The sequence below is a fragment of the Gossypium hirsutum genome, chromosome D02, assembly GCF_007990345.1.
Source record: "Gossypium hirsutum isolate 1008001.06 chromosome D02, Gossypium_hirsutum_v2.1, whole genome shotgun sequence".
Classification (NCBI taxonomy): Eukaryota; Viridiplantae; Streptophyta; class Magnoliopsida; order Malvales; family Malvaceae; genus Gossypium; species Gossypium hirsutum.
This window is the reverse complement of record NC_053438.1, coordinates 19,319,756-19,337,790: the sequence shown is the minus strand read 5'-3', so window position 1 is coordinate 19,337,790 and position 18,035 is coordinate 19,319,756.

Below are 18,035 nucleotides of genomic sequence, written 5' to 3'. Positions count from 1 at the left end.
TGGATTATGAATCCTTGTTGTTAAATAAACAAGTTTTGTAAATTTATTTTTGATGAAATATATATTTAGGGATTGATTTGTAAAAATGGTAAAAGTTCAAGGAAAATTTATTAAATGATGGTTTGTATGGGTTGATATAAGTCCCTAATAAATTTTGCTAGCTTGAACGAGGGATTAAAATGCTTAGATTTCAATTTATGAGCTTAAGGACTAAATTATGAAAAGCTAAAATGTTAAGGGCAAAATAGTAATTTTGCATAAATATGAAATGTAGACTAAATTTAATACTAGTGGTATTTAATGGATTTAATTTGTGTATTTAGATCAAGATAGACCACGTACAGACCTAAATCGAGGCAAAGTAAAAGCTTCGGAATAACTCGATTTACTTTCACATCCCTAGTTGTTGAGGTAAGTTCATATGAACAGTTTTTATATTTATGTTATTCAAATGTATGTTATTATCTATTCAAAATGTAATTGAATGATGTATATTCAAATCGATGCTATGATGGTTATTGAGTCCGGGTTTAACCTTAGGAATTTGTAGGATACAAATGACATGTAATTAGAGATTTCATGTTTCGGGTGTTAGTCTTGAATGTCCTACCGATGACTGAGGTTTTGCATTTGATGCAGATGCTCAATAGCTCAGGTGAGCAGCATTGTGTAGTTTACATTTCGGTTCACAACTCGTTTGTGCAGGCCCATTTTACAGCTCGTGTGAGCAATGATGTAAATGAAAGGTTACGGTTATATGTTTAAGCACACTTCGTGTGAGCTTTCCCGAGTATTCGATGTATTCTAGATGGTTCAACGGGCAAGAAAAGGGCATATGCTCATAGAAAGGATGAATGAATTAAATGATGTATTTTCATATGAAAATGGCTTATCATATGGTTAATTCAAATGAGTTATGTATAAATGCTCTAACTTGTGCATTGATGATGATGTATAGGTTTGTGCCAAGCTTGTGGTTTGGGTTATATTATTCTTATACTTATTTTTATATGAATGAAATGGTAAGTTATGTTTTATTTTCTACGAACTTACTAAACATTAAGTGCTTACGTAGTTTCTTTCCTATGTTTTATAGATTATTGGAAGCTCGATCGGTTTGGAAGCTTTTTAGAGATCTATCACACTATCCAACATAAATATCTGTAGTTTTTGAATGTTTTGGCCAAGGTTAAAATGGCATGTATAGGTGGACTTCTAATGATGTTTAGTTGAAAGTGTAATGGGTTATTTGGTATGTATAAGTTGTACAAGTTATCTTGGTTTTTACCATTTGATACCTTATTGGATTTTGTCATTTTGGCTAACTTGTGATGCATGTTTCTAATGACTCATATGGTATGTTTTGAATTGGTATGATAATTGTTAATTTGTGGCATGATTGCTAAGTTTTGAGCTAGTAAATGATTACTGAAATATGGTAAAATATGCAGGTTTAGGTAAGTGTTGTTGTGTGTGTTTGAGGTGCCTTTGAATGACATATTGGTTAGTTGAATTAGGACTTTTGGAGTGGAAATTATATGCATGTTTAGGTATGGTTTGATACCTTGTAAGTGTGCACAAGTTATTCAAATGGTTATCCATGAAACGGTCTTGAGAATGGATTATTTTAGGTGAATTTTAAGTCAACACGGCCTGAGACACGAGCATGTAACTCAGTACGACACACAATCTGGTACATGGGCATGAGACACATTCGTGTGACCCTACTCAGAGAGGTACACAGTTGAAGACATGTGCTGGGACACGACCGTGTGTCCCTAGTTTGAAGATTACACGGCTTGAGACACGGGCGTGCGTCTCAGCCATGTGAGGCACACGGCCTAGCCATACGGGCGTGTTACCCTTGTAGTCAAATTTTTGTAACTTTTTCTTAGACTTACCAATTTTTTTCAATTTAGTCCCGATTCGTTTCTAAGGTATTTTTAGGGCCCAAATGGCTCGATTTATGGATGAAATGTGCATGTATGATTGATATATGATATGTTTATGTTGGAGAATGAAATATTGTTTAAATTTTTCTTATTATATGGTAATGCTCTGAAACCCTAATCTTACGACGGATATGGGTTAGGGGTGTTACATGCTTGGCGGATCAGTCTTCTATACTTAGCACACTTGGCCACTTTTTTCTTTAGAATTCATATTAATTTCTGACCCAATTAATGTTGGATAAAAATTAAATATAAAGAATATATAATAATCATTATTGGATCGTCCTTGGCTGGAAAATAATTTAACCATTCTCTTGATTCACTTGATGCAAAAATTACCCTAACGGTGTCATCCGAGCAAATTTTCACCTTTTGTGCAAAACTGTCAAAAATAAATCGAATTTGTGAAAAAATATTATAAAAATAATTAAAATTCAATATGTTAATAATTTAAGGACAAATTAATTATTTTATAATTAAATTATGAATTTCGACAAAAAATACTACGAAACTGCACGAATTAAAGCTCAAAAGGTGCCGAAAATGTCTCTATATTTTTCTGTTTTCATACCCCAAACTTAATTCGTTGCTCGTCTCGAGTAATGCACAATTTGTAAAGAGAAAGTTCTTTGAAATCACCATTAAAAATATGTCTTTAGAATACATTTCCCCCACAATTTTGAGTTTAGTGTAATTAGGCTCAAAATCAAGAATTTTGAAATTATGCAACTCAAGTATACATATGGTTCGAATTATTCTCAATTGTTATCATGCTAGCAAGAATAGACTAAATATCTCCTCAATAAAGATATGATAATTCATACCACTTAATTTTTATTCTTACCTGCATATTTTTATTCCCTTATTTACCACTTAGCAATTTCTATCCACTAATGTAAGCAGCACAGGAATCTGAATCGAAAGGCCTTTTAAATAGGTTGTAACATGTCAAGGCTAGGGGAAGGTAAAAGATAGATAAATTTAAGCTAAAAACCCTAGATTCAGCTTGCATCAGACCTTCAGAATAAGTACCTTGAATACACTAACTCATTTTGCTTTCTCATGCTCTTTTGTACATCTATTTCTTTTGAGTACATATGCTCTTTCTTTCTTCTCTTTTTTTGAGCATATTACTATATGTACTATGATTTTTTAGCATTTGATACTTTCTTTCAAGTCTCCCCCAAACATATTTTCAAAGAATATTTTGGATAGACTTAGTCTAGTGTTTAGGACAATTTAGAGATAATTATGAGAGAAGTGATGACTTAATATTGTAATGGTTCAAATAAAATCAGACCATATAGTCTCAAAGTTGGGTTTCAATGGATAAATATTCATTAAGGTTGGTTTGAAATACTCAAACGGTTCAAACAAAAGTTTGGCTAAGTCATTTTCAAAATTTCATGCTTCCTAGGATTTCACCTCAAGAAATTACTAAGTCAATTCTAGAGACTTAAACTTTCATGCATGCTTATCTCTCCTAAAGAATTAAAAATTTTATGGTATGATTTACACACTTTATTAAAAGTAACATTTATGTCATAGTTCAACTAACATAGCAATTATTGAGATAATAGAACTTTATTTATACTAGAATAATAATTATAAGAATAATGTATTCTGAAAAAAAAACAATTTCAATTTTTGGTCCCCCTACTTAAGATGAACAATGTTCCCATTGTTAAAAACAATAGAGAAAAAAAATATGGTAGTGAATAGATACTATACAGTAGGTAGAACCCTAGGAAAATGAGGTGAGTGAAGTTTGACTGCTTAAATACCAAGCTTTTCCAAGGTAAATCCAATCCTAGACATGTACATATCTGTTGCCACAATTATTATTTTGCAATTTGTTCAATTTTATTGTTGATTTCCACCTCTTATTTTGTTATGCGAGAAATAAAATCCTAATCCTACAAACTTTAAATAACCTAAGAAATAAAATAAAATAAAGTAAAGATCTCCCCTTTTTTTTTTTTTTTTTGCAGATCCTTCAGAATTTGACTCATCCTTTTCTCCATCATCCTTGTTTTTGCTTGAATATTAGACTCCATGGGTCAAATATAAAATCTAGAAACTCAGGCACAAAAATATACAGGTCATGAAATATTTTCGTAGAAACGCTTCTTATTGAGCCGTCCCATATTTTTCAGTATCTCTAGTAAGCTTGTTGCTGCCACTACATATGTTGCAATATGTCTATCAACTTTGACAGCTCATCACGAAGATCTGGGCGAGGCGAATGAGTTTTGAATGCTGAGGTCACCTTGTTGCTAACTGCATTGATTCAATCTCTATGGGATCTTCTTATTCTTATTATTTATGGTCCTCACTCGATTCAACTCGTTACTGCATAACAGAACCACCGACTACTTGGTAGAGGTCCCGATATGTGATTGTGCATTGGCTATAACCTACCTTCTTTAGGTTTACAAGAATTTTAGCTTTTAAGCACAAACTTGTTATCGTAAAAGGAAAGTATGCTGGACCAAAACGTCTAGCGGCACAATTTCGAACTTCTCTCAGAATGAATTTTCCCACATCAATGGTCTTTGATTCTCTACTCATGTCAAATATTCTCTGCAACAAGTGTGAGTTTTGTGCTTTGACACAGTCCATTTAGATCCTAAAACTATAAGTTCCTTGAGAATTTCTTACAATTTTTAGCCTCAATATTTTCCATTAAGGAAGAATATTTGTCGTCTTCAAAACTTTCTAAAAAATCAAAAAATTCATTAGTAGTGCTTGAATTTATTAGTACCTTGATTCCTCGGAGAAAGACTTCTGTTAATTTGCTTGAGGTCAAATTCACATAAAATTCACGAATTAACTCTTTATCTGCACTTGGCCTTTTCTCAAAAAACACTTCCCAATTTAAAGCTTCGGTAACTTGTCAAATGCTCACCATGAAATTAGTATAGTTGCTTTGTTTCTGTGTAAAACCTTTTGCTAGGAGTATTTGTTGAGTTTTGAAAATGATGTCATATCTCGCCTTGGCTGCTTCACAGTGAAATTTGTTTTGTGATTCTTCAACTTGGACAGAGGCAATAATTCTTTCGCGAGGCAGGATTTAACATAAACATCACCATAAATTGAAACAAATAATATTTTCCCAAAAATTAATTAACATAAAAATTTAACAATTCATGAAATTGGAATGGTAAATAATTAAATTAAATTAAAATTTAGTTTAACAACCCGAACTCGGCCTAGACGTTATGGTCGAATCTGGCGATATCACATGGAAAGGGATTTGAAGACAAGATTGTCGAGTTTAAAAAAAACTGTTACAGTAAGTTAGCTTTTATTTAATTTGGGAAAAAAAACTAGTTGATTTGCTTTAAAACTTGTCTCTTAGCGGAAGTTTTGGTAAATAATTAATTTAGGGAAAATTGTTTCTATTTACGAAAAACCTTAGTTTTTTTAGGAAAAAAAACCGTGTTTTGTAAAGTTGCAGTTTTAAAGAAAATCCATAAAAAATAGTATATTAAAACCAACCAGTCCATAGTCCAGAAGATACATAAAAAACCTCAAATAAGTAATAAATTTTAGGCATTAACAAAAAAATAGTCTAGAATTTACGTGTGGCCACCGTCGAGTCCTCCCCGTCAAGTCTAGGAATTACCTGTATAGATTAAATAGAGAAAGGGTGAGTTTTTGCAAACTTAGTGTGTAATCCCCACAGAAAACATGCATACAGATAATCAACAGAATTCAATTAGATACAGTTTGGGGCCTGTGCCCATCACAGAATCAGTATGGGCCTTAGTCCATTCAGATACAATCTCAGAAATACATTAGGGCCTTGGCCCATATCAGATATAGAATGCAGATACAGTAAATCAGAATCCTACCCACCAGCCTCTACACATGGTCTCCGTCCAACCCCACACACCATGTGGTGACTACATCAACCCACCCATCCCTACACACCATGCTATACAAAATGCGACATATAATCAAAAGGTTGCAGCTGAGCTACCAGATAACAGGCTTAATAGCCTTTCAAACACTTCCTCCAAATATCATCAACCTACCCTGATGCAATGCAACATACAAAATATGTCATGCCATTATACAATTAATAGTACATACATTCAGATTTCATAAGTCATGCTCGGTATAGAAATTAGATAGACAGATCACACATATAGGGGTCTAAGTAAAGCTAACCGATCCTACAGTAGGTCCACAGTCAACTTGGGCGACCCGTGCAACATTACAGAACATTTCAGAGGGCTTACACGCCCATGTGGCCCACTCGGCCCAAATTGGCCTTGGCCGCGTGATCCATTTTTAATGTAACCCATGCTAGCTAAATATTCATATATGTTTTCACTATTTACTTATGTGTTCCTTCAAAGCTATCTACTTGAACCACTATTACTAAATTTTTTTATATCTTGAGCTACAAAATTACGAATTAAAACCTGATTGATTTTCTTGAAACTAGATTCAAATACCTTTCTACCATAAAATTTTTAGAATTTTTGGTTTAGTAAATAAGTACAATAAAATCATCACACTTACCCCTGTTCTGCTATCTGACAACTTCGACCCTTTTTTGCTAAAAGTTAATTATCTTTTGGTACAAAATTTGGATGAAGTTTCCATTTGTTTCTATTGAAAATAGACTAATTAATAATTTAAACATATAAATTTTAACCACTAATTATTTTTCTCCAATTTTTGATTATTTTCCAAAGTCAGAATAGGGGAACCGAATTCATTCTGAACTTGTCTCACAAAGTTTATTATATCTCGAAATTTAAAATTCCATTACTTACACCATTTCTTCTATGAGAAACTAGACTTAATAAGCTTTAATTTTATATTTTTTCATCATCTAATTCGATTTCCACAATTTATGGGAAATTTTCAAATTTAGCCTACTGTTCCTATCCAAACAACAAGCAATTTTGGCTTTTCGCTGAATCCCTTTTGTTTTGCGTTTCGGGTACACACCTGGTCTTGTTTGATGCTAAAACAGTCCCCAAGCACTCCAAAGCCTATAATCAAGATACTTAACATCAATTTAAATGATTTACAAGTGAATTGACAACCAAGAACGAACAGAAACCCAACTTACCACCAATGATAACCCTCATTTTAACTATTGTTAAGACGAGGACACTGAATTCACCAGTGTGAGCTTCCCTCTATGCCCAAATCGCAGAGAAAAAACATTACCACTTCATTCACTAGGAGATTCATGACAGAAACGAAGAGAAACATTTACTGAAACTAAGCGGACACTAACCGCGTGCAAAAACGAAAGAAAATAAATGAATTAGGAAAAAATCAAGAAAAAGAAAAAGAAGAGAAAGATGGAAAAACTTAGAGGATTTCTGCAAGAGGAGAGGGAGAAAGATTGACGACAGAATTTTTTTGAAAAGGAGAGTCAAAATTCATTTATGGGAAAAAATAAAATAAAATCCCGATAAGCCCCAAAATCCCTTAATCTTCTCCCTTAATTCCCACTACACATCCACTACTCAGAATCCCTCTATTACACAACTCGATCCCGATATTTGAGCAAAAAAAATAATACCCTTGCCTACATAGGGATTCGAACACAAGACTTCCACCATAATAACACATCATTTAACCACCAGACCAGTAGACTCATTCTGATGTAATTTACCCAACAATCAAATAAAAGCCTAAGTCATTTAAAATACCAAAATTTGCCCAAGCGAAGGCTTGAACTTGGGATCTCCCAAACACTCCCAGAACACATAACCACTAAAGCTGATAGATATTTGCTTCATAGTTTCACAATAATGAAATTAGAAATTTTGGGGTGTTACAACTTTACCCCACTAAAAAATTCATCTGTGAAATTTTACCTGATCCGAACAGATGAGGATATTGCTGATGCATCGCATTCTCAGGCTCCCACGTGCCCTCCCCAGTGCTATGATTAAGCCACTAAACCTTCATTAAGGGAATAGACTTTTTCTGAAGGACATTTACATCACGCTCTAGAATCTGAACCTGCTCCTCGTCGAAGGTCAAGTCTGGCCTAGCCTCAATCTCCTCAACAGAAACAACATGCGTGGGATCAGAGCGGTAGCGCCTCAACATCGAGATGTGAAAAACATCATGAATGTAGTCCAACTCCAAAGGTAACTCCAACTGATAAGGACGGGTCCTCCACGTTTCAGAATGCGGTAAGGTCCAATAAACCGAGGGCTTAGCTTGCCCTTGTGACCGAACCTCAGAACCTTTTTCCATGGCGAGACCCTGAGAAAAACTAAATCCCCTACAGAATACTCGATCTCACGCCTCTTCAAATCTGCATACAGTTTTTGCCTATTAGAAGCTACTTTGAAACGATCCTAAATCAATCTAACCTTATCATCTGTCTCAGAGACCAACTCAGGACCCAAAATACATCGCTCACCCAACTCAGTCCAACATAAATGAGTGCGACACTTACGACCGTACAGTGTCTCGTAAAGTGTCATTTGGATGCTAGATTGGAAGCTATTATTCTAGGCAAACTCTACTAACAGAAAGTACTCCTCCCAACTACTTCAGAAATCAATAACACAACTCCTCAACATGTCCTCCAATATCTGAATCACCCTCTCCGGCTGACCATCTGCCTGAGGATGGAAAGCAGTACTGAAGTCTAATCTTGAACCCAGAGCCTCATGAAGCTTATTCCAGAACCGAGACATGAAATGAGGATCCCGATCGAAAATGATCGAGACAGGTACCCCATGCAGTCCCACTACTTTCGATATGTAGAGCTTAGCTAATTTCTGAAGAGAAAAGTTTGTCCTTACCGGGATGAAGTGAGTAGACTTGGTCAATCGATCCATGATGACCCAGACAGAATCCTTCTTAGTGGGTGTTAGAGGCAACCCACTAACGAAGTCCATCATTACTCGCTCCCATTTCCATAACGGTATCTTAACCGACTGTAGCAAACCCGAAGGTAACTGATGCTCAGCTTTAACCTGCTGACAAGTCAAACTGCAAGCAATGAAGTCAGTAACGTCAAGCTTCAACCCTGGCCACCAGTACAATTCCCAAAGATCTCGGTACATCTTATTCCCATTGAGATGCATAGTATAGGGACTACCACACGCCTCTCTCAAAATCGACTGCCTTAAATCCTCATCATTCGGTGTACAAATCCAACCGTGGAAACAAAGTACCGCGTCACTGTTTACCCCAAAATCAGTAGTGCCACCATTCTTAGCTTGATTAAAATGGAACATGAGAGACTTATCCCCCAACTGTTTACCTCAAATTTGTTCAATCCATGTCGGTTTGACCTAAAGTTTTGCCAATAGATTTTCATCATCGAATAGGCTAAGTCGAGCGAACATCGCTCTCAGATCGGTCATAACCCTACGGCTCAATGCATCGGCCACCACATTGGCCTTGTCGAGATGGTACTTAATGGTACAATCATAATCCTTAAGTAGCTCAACCCATCTACGCTGCCTAAGATTTAACTCCTTCTGAGTGAGGAGATACTTAAGGCTTTTATGACCGGTGTAGATAATAAAATTCTTACCGTACAGATAATGCCTCCAGATTTTTAATACAAAGACTACGGCGGCCAACCCCAAATGGTGTGTTAGATAGTTCAGCTCATGTGTCTTAAGCTGACAAGACACATATGCAACCACCTTACCATTTTGCATTAACACACATCCCAAACTGACATGTGATGCATAACTATAAACCATGAAATCCTTTCCAGGTTCAGGCTGTACCAAAACATGAGCCTCAATCAGTACAGTCTTAAGCTTCTCAAAGCTCTCTTGCTGTGCATTAGTCCAGTCAAATGGTACACCTTTACGTAACAGCTTAGTCAAGGGTGCTGCGATTAGTGAAAATCCTTTCACAAATCGCCGATAATAACCTGCTAGTCCTAAAAAGCTGCAGATCTCAGACACATTCTTAGGCTGCTTCCAGTCTAATACAACCTCAATTTTTTAAGGATTGACTCGAATCCCCTCAATAGACACCACATGACCCAGAAATGTTACTTCACGTAACCATAACTCACACTTGCTGAGCTTAGCATAGAGCTATTTTTCCCTCACAATCTAAACAACAATCCTAAGGTGCTCGTCATGCTCATCCTCAGTCCTCGAACAAACCAATCTATCATCGATCAACACCACTACAAACGGATCCAGGTCAGGTTGAAACACTCGGTTCATCAGATCTATGAAAGCTATCGGTGCATTAGTCAGTCCAAATGGCATCACTAGGAACTCGTAGTGACCATAACAAGTCCTAAATGTCATCTTATCCACATCAGCCTCTTTAACTATCAACTAATGATACCCAGAACGCAAGTCAATTTTGGAGAACATAGACGCCCCTAGGAACTAGTCAATAAATCATCAATCCTCGAAAGTGGATATTTGTTCTTAATAGTCAACTTATTTAGTTGTCGGTAGTCAATATACATCCTCATGGATCCATCTTTTTTTCTTAACAAACAGTACCGGTGCTCCCCACGGAGACACACTAGGGCAGATGAACCTACGATCCAATAATTCCTGAATTTCAGCCTTGAGCTCCGTACGCTCCTTCGGTGCCATTCGATAGGGAGCGATAGACACCAGAGCTTTACCAGGGACAAGCTCAATCTCAAACTCCACCTTCCGATTCGGAGGTAAACCCGGTAGCTCCTCTGGAAAGACGTTCAAAAAATCCCTCACATTTCTGATGTCCTTAACAGTATAGTCCCAAGAAACGAAAACACTTACGTAGGCCAAATATGCCTCACATCCCTTGATAACCAATTTTTCAGCTACTAGTGCACAAATTACGTTAGCCAAGTAATTCTGACATTCCCCAATCACAACTACTTCATTACCCCCTTTAGTTCTCAATATGACCCTCTTAGTCGCACAGTCCAAACTGACACGATGCTTAACCAACCAGTCCATCCCCCATATCATATCAAACTCCCCGAACGGAAGCTCCATCAAACCAGCTAGAAATACCACCCCCTTAAACCTCTAAAAAACATCCCTGTATAGTTTGCTAACTCTAACAGATTGCCCCAACGGGCTCCACACAGTCACCTCACTAGAAGTACTCTCAACCAGAATCCCTAGGTTTTTGGAAACAAAATAGGCAACATAGGAATGCGCAGATCCTATAACTATCAATGCAGTCCCGTGATGAAGTACCAGTGATGACGTACCCGTGATGACGTCTGGAGCATCTCTATCCTCTCAGCGATGAGCAACATAAACTAGGGCCAGCTGTATCGCCTCAGACTGTCCAGCACCTCTACCCAGTGCTCTCTGCCCACGACCCATACCATTGCCACCCCTAGCCAGACCACGGCCTCTTAGCAGCTGCTGAACTACCCTCGGTGGCTGTGCAGTACTAGAACTCGCAGCTTGCACATGATCGATCCTTAGCGGACACTCTCAAACACGGTGCTTAGTAGACCCAAATCTTAAACAAGCCCTGGTCGTCCTCCAACATTTGCCTGGATGGCGTCATCCACAATGCCCACAAAGCGTGATCCCGGTAGGTGCAACAGGGGCCCCAACTCTAACTGGCCCACCAGATCTGACCTTTTACTTAGGCCTTATCGTAGAACTCGAGGGCTCCGAATCCCTCTTATTATTTCCTCTCTCCTTATCTTGATTTTGGCGCTTAGTGCACTTCACCTCCTCGGTGATCTTCGCCTTCTTTACCATTGCTGAAAATTCACGCTCCCTTTGCGAAGCTATCAGAACTCTAAACTGTCATTGAGTCTATCCTTGAAGTAGACACAATGCTCATATTCAGTCACCACCATTCCTCGCGCATAGCGGCTCAATCTTAGAAACTCATCCTCATACTTGGCCACTGAACTATCCCTTTGCGTGAGATTCAGAAATTCTCGTCTTCTAGCATCGATGTAGCTTGCCCCTACATATTTACCTTGGAAAGCAAACTTATAGAAATCCCATGTCAATCATTTGGGTTGAGTGACCTCCTTAACAGTCAGCCACCATTGGTCTGCTTCATCGCGAAGCAAGGAAACAACCCATTTCAATTTCTATTCAGGGGTAAAGTCCAGATCGTCCATCATTCTTTCCGTGGCCTCCATCTAGTACTCGGCCACACTAGGGGTGACTCTAATGATACCCCTAAATAGCTCAGCCCCGTTGGACCGGAGTTGTTCCATAACCGACCCTCGACCCCCAGAGCCAGTGTTGGGTCCAACGACCCTTTCTAATATCCTCAGCATAGCCTGGGACAAGGCATTGTCCCCGGCCATACGATCATGAGACCCAATATCTGTAGCTAGTGAAACCAGTGTCTTGCTCGTATCCAGATTTGGCATGCTGCCTAACGACAATGACTCAACTCGAGCCCCTCTACGGCCTCTACCTTGGCTTCGAGTACCCCATCTACGGATACCTCGTGTGCTCATCGTAAAATTTTAGCTCATCTGTGTTAACAGTTTTATGAATCATTTATAGTTTCAATATCTATTAGTAGATATTTTATGCCAAACTATATCAGAAGTATAGAGTTTGTTATCACGAATCGCAGTCTTACTACAATTTTCAGTTTCGCTACTATTTTCAATATACACTATCTACAGTGTTCTCAGTACAGTGTACTACCTACAGTAGTTTCAGAATATGCTACTTATATCTTCAAAAACTTATCAGAGTTTTTAGAACACTTACAGAATCGATGCCGGAGACTCGGTGTACCACATACTCTGTCAAAAATATTTCAAACCATTTAAAAAATCATTTCTTTAGAACCAAGTTTTAAAACCCAAATCCACAGTAGAGCTTTGCAACCTGGCTCTGATACCACTAAATATAACACCCCAAACTCAGCCTAGAAGTTATGGCCAAATCTTACAATGTCACATGGAAAGGGATTTGAAGATAAGATTGTTGAGTTTAAGAAAACTGTTACAGTAAGTTAGCTTTTATTTAATTTGGGAAAATAACTAGTTGATTTGTTTTAAAACTTGTCTCTTAGAGGAAGCTTTTGTAACCAATTAATTTAGGGAAAATCGTTTATATTTATGGAAAACCTTGGTATTTTTTTTAAAAAAAATCATGTTTTGTGAAGTCACTGTTTTAAAGAAAATCCATAAAAAAACACTATAAAGTCCCAAATTTAAAGCCAACCAGTCCATAGTCTAGAAGATACATCAAAAACCCCAAAATAATTAAAAAATTTTAGGCATTAACGGAAGATAGTCTAAAATTTACGTGTGGCCACTGTCGAGTCCTCTGTTGCACTGACCCATCAAGTTTGGGGATTACCTGTACAGATTAAATAGAGAAAGGGTGAGTTTTCGCAAACTGAGTTTGTAATCCCCATAGAAAACATGCATACAGATGATCAACAAAAGTTAGTTAGATACAGTCTAGGGCCTGTGCCCATCACAGAACCAGTTTGGGCCTTAACCCATTCAGATATAGTCTCAAAAATACATTCGGGCCTTGGCCTATATCAGATAAAGAATGTAGATACAGTAAATTAGAATCCTACCCACAAGCCTCTACACACCATCTCCGTCCAACCCTACACACCATGTGGGGATTAAATCAACCCACCCATCCCTACACACCATGTTATACCGAAATGCAGCACATAATCAGAAGGTTGCAGTTGAGCTGCCAGATAACAAGGTTAATAGCCTTTCAGACACTTTCTCCAAATATCATCAACCCACCCCGATGAAATGCAACATACAAAATATGTCATTCCATTATGCAATTAATAGTACATACATTCAGATATCATAAGTCATGCTCGATATAGAAATCAGACAAACAAATCACACATATAGGGGTTTAAGTAAAGCTTACCGACCCTACATTAGGTCCACAGTCGACTTGGGTGACCCATGCAACCTTACAGAACTTTTCAAAAAAATGGGCTCACACGCCCATGTGGCCCACTCATCACAAATTGGCCTCGGCCGCGTGATCCATTTTTTTTGTAACCCGTGCTAGCTAAATATTCATATATGTTTTCACTATTTACTTATGTGTTCCTTCAAAGCTGTTTACTTGAGCCACTGTTACTAAATTATTTATATCTTGAGCTACAAAATTTTGAATTAAAATTCGCTTGATGTCTTTGAAACTAGACTCAAATACCTTTCTACAATAAAATTTCCAAAATTTTTAGTTCAGCCAATAAGTACAGTAAAATCTTCAAACTTACCCCTGTTCTACTGTATAATAGCTTTGACCTTTCTTTGCTAAAACTTAATTATCTTTCGATACAAATTTTGGATGAAGCTTTCCTTTGTTTATATTGAAGATAGACTCATTAATAATTTAAACATGTAAATTTTAACCCCTAATTATTTGTCTCCAATTTTTTGATGATTTTCCAAAGTCAAAAAAGGGGAACCCGAATTCATTCTGACCTTGTCTCATAAAGTTTATTATATCTCAAATTTACAATTCCATTACTTACACCGTTTCTTTTATGAGAAACTAGACTCAATAAGATTTAATTCAATATTTTTTTCATCCGCTAATTCTATTGCCATAATTTATTGCGATTTTTCAAAGTTAGCCTACTACTGTTGTCCAAACAGCAAGCAATTCCGGCTTTTCACCGAATCCCTTTTTTTTTTGCGTTGCGAGAACATACCTAGTTTTGTTTGATTCTAAAACAGTCCCCAAGCACTCCAAAGCCTATAATCAATATACTCAACATCAATTTAACAGATTTACAAGCGAATTGACAACCAAGAACGAACAGAATTCCAACTTACCACCAATGATAACCTTCCGTTTAACTATTGTTAAGACGAGAACACTAAATTCACCAGTTCGAGCCTCCCCCTACACCCAAATCACAGAGAAAAAAATTACCACTTCAATTAGAAAGAGATTCATGACAAAAAAAAAAAGAGAAACACTTACCGAAACTAAGCGAGCACTAATCGCATGCAAAAATGAAGGAAAATAAATGGATTAGTGGAAAATCAAGAAGAAGAAAAAGAAGAGAATGATGGAAAAACTCAGAGGATTTTGGAAAGAGGAGAGGGAGAAGGATAGTTGGCATAATTTTTTTGGAAAAGAGAGTCAAAATTCGGTTATGGAAAAATAATAAAATAAAATCCTGATAACCCCCAAAATCCCTTAATCTTCTCCCCTAATTCCCACTACACATCGACTACTCAGAATCCCCCTATTACACAACTCTATCCCAAAATCTGAGCAAAAAAATTATACCCTTACCTGCATAGGGATTCGAATACAAGACCTCCACCATAATAACAACATTTAACCACCAGACCAGCAGGCCCATTTTGATGTAATTTACCCAACAATCAAATAAAAGTTTACTGAATAAGAGTAAGGCTAAGTCATTCAACATACCAAAATTTTCCCAAGTGAAAGCTTGAACTTGGGACCTCCCAAACACTCCCAGAACACATAACCATTAAAGCTGACAGATATTTGTGTCATATTTTCACAATAAGGAAATTAGAAATTTTGGGGCGTTACATTTAGGAGAAAATTTTCTTACGACCTTTGTATAAAGATTAAGAAATCAATAATATGAATATCATATGAAGCTAATAATGTTGGTTTAGGGTATGGTTGTAGCAAGTTTCGATGGTGGTGTGGTGTAAAAGAGACAAGGGCGTGTGGCTAGTGTGTGTAATGCAAGGGATGTGCATGGGCTAGGGACAAGAAGCAGTGTGCGATGGCTAAGGGAAAGAAGCAGCTTGCGAGGGCTAGAGTGTGAGCAACAGTGCGCGTAAGGGAGCAGCAACGCGTAAAGGAGTCTGCACAGCGACGTGCGAGGGAGAAAGGTGGTCAGCTTGTTTATGCGCAAGCAAGGATGTGTGCAGTTTGGCGGGTGTTAGGATTGGTGGAAGAAAAAGTGAAGGTGAATGTGGTATATAAAGTGAAAGAAGGAAGGAGTTTAACTCAAATTCTTAGAATAAATAATAATAAAATACTATAACTCCTAATCTTATCTAAAAACAATATCAATTAATATATAATATAAAGTATATTAACATATTACTTTAATTAATCTTATTTATTCGAAATAAAACTCTTAAATAAAATATTAAATAATTCAAATCCTATATAACGTGGATAACAATTAATATACATTATATAAATTATAACTATATATTAGTTATTATCATCTTATATATTTAAAAGAATTAAAAACCTCTATTTTAGCAAATATTTATAGAAGAAGACATCTAATTTTAATATTTACAAACAAGATAAGTCAATTTTTGTAAATAGTTCAATTAAGTCTTTAGACTTAAAGATAATTTGAAATTTGAGTTGCAAACAAAAATTTGGATTAAAATTTACCCTTTTATTTGAAAAATATTTATTTATTTTGTCACTTAGGAAATATTTTCTTGGAAGATTATGTTAAAATAAATTCCCAGGAAAAACTGGAGGGGTCACAAACGGTCCCGCTTAAGTTTTAATCTCCTAGATAGAATTTATTTTAACATGCTAATCCAGAAAATATAGCCTAAATTATTTATTTAAAAGAGAAAATAAAAGAAAATTAAGTATACAATAAAATGAACGAGGTTTTATCCTACTCAATTTTCTCTCCAATAATGTTTCAAGTGCTGAGCGTTAACTCAAAAATTATAATTTCAACTACCTTAGAAGATTAAACATGCACCAAATGAATAATGTGTCAATTAATTACAATTTAAATACGATTAATAATTAATTCATTTGTTACCTTACAATTATAAAGAAAGTATAACATAAAGCATGATTTTATTTAATTGAACAAATTACCAAGGCCTGATAACAACATGAACACGATTATAAGAATTTAAGTGGACAGAATGCAATCAATCTAGCACGAATTTTAAGTCATTTTAATTAAATCAAGAATAAAAACACAAAAAAATATCCATGTTCATGATCACAACCTAAACAAGAAAATTAAATAGAAGAGAACTAGAAAGCAAATCTAGTATTTTTCCAAAGCCAAACTAGTGCGCTCCTCTCCTTTTCTGCTTGTTCTGTTGATCTAATACCTTCACGAACACTTGAATGCTACTACTCCAAGGTGGATGAAAGCTCTTTTTCAAGAGGGAAATCAGTAAGGAAATCGACAAGAAAAAGGGAAAACAAAGAAAGGAAAGGAAGAAAGAAAGTGAGTGAAAGAGAGAGATGTGTGGGAATGAATGGTGTGTGAGATGAGAAAGGTAAGAGGGTTATTTATAGGTGGGAATGGCTGTTAAAGATAGAAAATAATTTTCAGTCATTCAAGCTCACTTGGTTGGCCATGGATTGAGCAAAGTTTAAATGTTTCAAACTTCGCTATATTTAGCTTGAGGCAAAAAGTGAAAGGCAAAAAAAGTGGAGGGGTTTGATAGAATTTAGGAGAATCTCAAGGGCTGATTTTCAAATATAAAAATAGACAAAAATTAGCTAATTGGATCAGCTATAGGGACGGTTTTGGGCTACCCAATCGCTTGGTGGATCAATATTCTATACTTAGCACACTAGGCCACTTTCTTCTTCAGACTTTATATTGATTTTTGACCCAATTAATGTTGGATAAAAATTAAATATAAAGTATATATAATAATCATTATTGGACTATCCTTGGCTGGAAAATAATTAAACAATGCTTTTGATTCACTTGATGCAAAAGTTACCCCAACGGTTCAAGCATTTTGAGGTGTCTTCTAAGCCAATTTTCACCTTTTGTGAAAAACTATCGAAATGAAACCAAATTTGTAAAATTTATGTAACACCCCGAACCCGAGGCCGTCGCCGGAGTCGAACACGAGGTGTTAACAGACTTCAAACCACTTAAAAAAAATTTCCCAGACAAGCTGCCAATCTGCGTACTAGTCGCTTTAAAAATCATATCTTGAGTTCTGAAACTCAAAATCCAGTTCCGTAAATTTTCCCTGAAACTAGACTCATATGCCCATCTACATATGTTTTTCTAGAATTTTTGGTTGGGCCAATTAGTACAGTTTATTAGTCAAAGTCTCCCATGTTACAGGGATCGACTACACTGACCTTTGCGCATTACGACTTGGATATCTCCCTGTACAGGGCTTCATTACTGATGTCGTTTGTTTCT